The 4408-nt window shown below is 50.3% G+C and overlaps 1 pseudogene; it reads left to right on the forward strand.

Moving 5' to 3' along the window:
- Positions 1-325: 325 nt before the first annotated feature.
- On the forward strand, positions 326-965 carry LOC102007765 (annotated as a pseudogene).
- Positions 966-4408: the final 3443 nt, after the last annotated feature.

Below are 4408 nucleotides of genomic sequence, written 5' to 3' on the forward strand. Positions count from 1 at the left end.
GTTTTTGGTTTTGTTTTTGTTTTTGTTGGTTTTTCTCCAGTACCGGGAACTGAACTCACGACCTTGCGCTTGCCAGGCAGGCGCTTTGCCGCTGAGCTAAATCCCCAGCCCCTGTTTTTGTTTTTGTTTTTGTTTTTTTCTAGTACTGGAAATCGAACTCACAACCTTGCGCTTGCCAGGCAGGCACTAATCTCAGCATTCAGAAGGCTGAGGTAGGAAGAGTCCTGTGAGTTCAAGGCCAGCCTGGACTACATAATGAGTTCAAGACCAGCCTGGACTACCCAGAGAGACCCTGTCTCAAAAAGAAATTTTTTTAATATTAAAAAAACTAAAGATAGTACCACCAAATGTTGACCTGGAACAAGGATTCCAAGAAGGAGTTCCAAATGCTAGTGTGATAGTGCGGGTTCCAGAGAGGATGGCAGTAGCAGGATATAGCAACAGCGTTTGATTTCAAGACCAGCAGATCTTGATCTCATGCAGTTGAACCTTTTTAAGTCTCTGGCAGTAAAACACCACCTCCTGTACTTACAGTAAGTGCAAGGCCACTAGATTTTCTGGACTTAGAGAGACCTCTTCTAACCCCTCAAAATGACAAATCTGTGCAGCTGGCAGGCTAAGAAAAGCACTCAGTGAGTGAGAAACCTGTGTGCCAAAGTAGAGAGCGGGGTAGAAATGATTCTACGTAGTCCCTGTGCTGCATGGTGGGTCTGTCGCCACACTGCTACTCCCTCTCATGACGACATCAGCTGCGGCATTTCAAGTGCAGGTGTGACAACTGAGGGAGCATCAGATGACATGAAGGTGTAGATGCAGCTGCATTAAGATGATAGATAATCAAACTAAATAGACACCAAACACTTCTAGAAGAAGAAAACCAAAAATGTGCTGTAAGAGAAATGGCTGTGTATTCAATTACTGCAGCATTCTGGCTGCTTAATGGCTGGCTCTGGTTTCATTGCTAGAGTTAACCTCAGCACTCAAATATATTGTCTCAACTGCCAGAAATATATAAGATTTACGAACGCCTTTGTTTCTGTCTTTGCATTGTGAGGGCGCGTTGGCCTGAGGTATGTATGGGATGGATATGCAGAGGTAAAGGACTTTGGGATCCAGAGGCCCCAAACCTCCCAGAAGGCATGGTTAGAGATTAAAAGATAGTCTGTAAGGCCACAAGTCCAAGTAGGATCAAAACACATTGCCTTAAGAATTAGCTGGGCGTGGTGGCACACATCTGTAATCCCAGCACTCAGGAAGCAGAGGCAGTAGGATTGCCATGAGTTCGAGGTCAGCCTGGGCTACCTAGTGCATTCAAGGCCAGTCTAAAGTACCTAGTGAGAATGTGTCTCAAAAAAAGAGTGCTTAAACCATGTGTGGTGGCACATATCTGTAATCCTAGCACTGGTGAGGCTGAGGAAGGAGGATCCCTGAGAGTTCCAGGCCAGCCTGGACTAAAAAGTGAGTTCAAGGCCACCTGAACTACATAGGGAGACCCTGTCTCAAAAAAAATTCTTTACCCCCAGAAATTGTCAGCAATAATAAATATTACCAAAAAAGAATAAAAAAATGAATGCTCAGACATTATTCAAAGAGGCAAGGCAATTTAAGCAACGTTTACAATGTCTTGTAAAGACATCTGAATGTAAAGTTCCTAAACCTCAACTTATTGGTAGGCTGGGCGTGGTGGTGCACATCTGTACTTCCAGCACTCAGGAGGCTGAGGCAGGAGGATCACCGCAAGTTTGAGGCCAGCCTGAGCTACGTAGTGAGTTCAAGGCCACCTGAACTACATAGTGAGACCCTGTCGCACACAACCCCCCAAATTTTGGATAGATATTTGACAACTGTGTTCATAATTTTGTCTGGAGGACAACCTGGAGGTGGAGGACTGGGAACATATAAACCAAAAATTGAGACAGTCGTTAGGGCCTGTAAAAGCTGCCCACCTTGCTATCTGGCACTTTGCAGGGTTGCTAGTCAATCTACTCAAAGGAAATTCTCCTAAAAGAGCTTCCTCCTTCTCCCTCAGCTCCCTCTGAAAGCCGTCATCAGCCTCCAGCCCCCTAGGGACTGTGGGGAACCACTCAGACTGCTTCAAAGCTCAAGGGCACCTGCAGATACCTGAGGATGTGGTCCCACTTATCTGGCACAGGCACATAGCAGGATAGTCACGACTTAGCACAGTACACATGCATGTGCTGGTTATGGCACCATGTGAGAATGTAAATATGAGATAACAACCTGTATAAGATTATACAACAAGACGCAGGTGGCTCTTGCGCTCTATGCTCTGCTCCATGCTGCCTGCTGTTGTTGCTGATGTCTTTTTTTTTTTGGTCCTTTTGAGACAGGGTCTCGCTATGCAATTCAGTCTGGCCTTGAACTCACTTTGTAGCCCAGGCTGGTCTCGAACTCACGATGATCCACCTGCCTCAGCCTCCCAAGTGCTGGGATTAGAGGCATGCGCCACCACACCCAGTCGTTGCTGATGTCTTGAATACACTCACTGTTTAACCTCGTGACCTCACTCATGGAAACCCCCCACACCCATGGGCTGACAACTAGCATAGTCTGTAGGATATTGACGTGAGTGGTCCCATGGTGGCTGTGGAAACAGCGCCCAAAGGCAAAGAAGAGCCCCGGGGAATGGCTCATAAGTGACCCCTGGCCTCACCATGGCAACCTGTAGCCACCTTCTTGGTAGCTTGAAACCCCCAAAGGACTAAGAAACAGTCCATCTGGAGCCCAGGGATGTCTTGCAAGCCTTGGAAGTGATAGACAATTTCCTCCCTCTCACCATGAAACAGTAGGGCGGGTGGCTTGCCTGTTCTTCACTCTCTTCCGCTGCGTAAATCAAGAGATTTACGGATGGATGGCCTTGTCTGGCAGGTAGACCAGCTGCAGCAGACAAAGGGCCTTGAACTACAGCTGGCTGCTGCAGAGCTCATGCTGGGAGGCATGGGAAGCCCTGCCTCCTGCGGAAATGTCTCCAGAAGTCAGACAAGTAGAGGCAGGGGAACCCCCAGCCCTGGGAGGAGGACTGGGAGGCACACAACATACACGACCTATACAGCCACAGATCTGCAGGAGTTGGCAAAACAATTAAAACAGCTGCTACGGCTGTGGGATGGCGGGGCTGGTAACACACGGGGAAGCCCACAGGAGATGTCTCAAATAGCCGGCATAGCCAGCACCCCCGCTAGGAGACGGCTCTACAGGAGGCGCAGGGGACGGCCCCAGAAGCAGGTGATCAGACCGTGAGAAACTGGTTGATGACAGCAGTTCGCCTGGCTTGGGAGAATCCAGGTGACCTGCCCGAGCAAGTCACTAATGCACAAGCTATTCCACTTGACAACTGCGCTACGTGAAACAGGCATGCGGCGACGATGCTCGCGCTGCAGTGCCGCGGCCCAGATGAGGATCTGCTGGTGGCACGCAGGAAGGACATGATCCTGGCCAGCGAACTGCCTGGGACATTTGGGTCAGTGGCAGCCCTTCCAGCCCTCTTTACAGATCGCCCGATCCACAATGTGGACGCCTTGGCCAGGCAGGGAGACACAGAAGTGAAATGCCAAGGTAAGGCAAAATCTGTAAAAACTGTACTGGCAAAGGCAAAAAGGAAGGGGGGCCCGGGGCAAGCGGGGCCGTTCCCCCAAGGACAGGCTGTGTGGCCCCTGAAGGTCAGTTGGCACCAGATCTGGGCAGACCTGCTGGCCGCCGGCCTAGCCGCAGAGAAGTTAGACAGGCAGCCTTTGGATGTGTTGCCGACTCTGGGGAGGGCATCCGTTATGCCCTAAGCAGCAGTACCAGCCAATGGGCCAGGGCCAGAAGGCCAGGGCAGCCCCAGTGAAGCCCAACTAGGAGGCCACAGTTCCCAGGGTCTTGAGGGTTCCAGGAGACTGGAGGTCACATGTGAAATTGACTATTTACTGGTCCCAAAAAATGTACAGTGTGACTACCATTGACGGATACCAGAGCCAAGTCAACACTAAGAGAGGCCAACCCAGACCATTTTACAGGACCTACTGCACACTGAGAAGGGTACGGAGGTCACTGCAGGCCCAGCTGACTTTGGCTATCAGGTGCTTTGCCCCAATGCCCTTGAGAATTTTATGTTTCCCTGGTTGCTAAATCCATACTGGGGGTAGATATACTGACGTGTTTGCTCAACACCACGCAGGGAGAATTCTGGTTGTGAATTTGCGTGGTAGAAGCCATAGTCCGAGGATTTCCACACCACACACCACTGACTCTTCCGCAGGCCACGCAGGCTGTGTGTGTGAAACATGGACTGCCTGGAGGTCATGAAGCAGTGGGACAGACTGTCTTGAAATGGAATAAGCAGGGGGGATACTCCCTGCACAGAGCCCTTCAGTGGGGCCTGTCCAGCAGCCAGAGGGATTGTGGC

The sequence above is a fragment of the Chinchilla lanigera genome, unplaced genomic scaffold, assembly GCF_000276665.1.
Source record: "Chinchilla lanigera isolate Chin_1 unplaced genomic scaffold, ChiLan1.0 scaffold00015, whole genome shotgun sequence".
Taxonomy (NCBI): domain Eukaryota; kingdom Metazoa; phylum Chordata; class Mammalia; order Rodentia; family Chinchillidae; genus Chinchilla; species Chinchilla lanigera.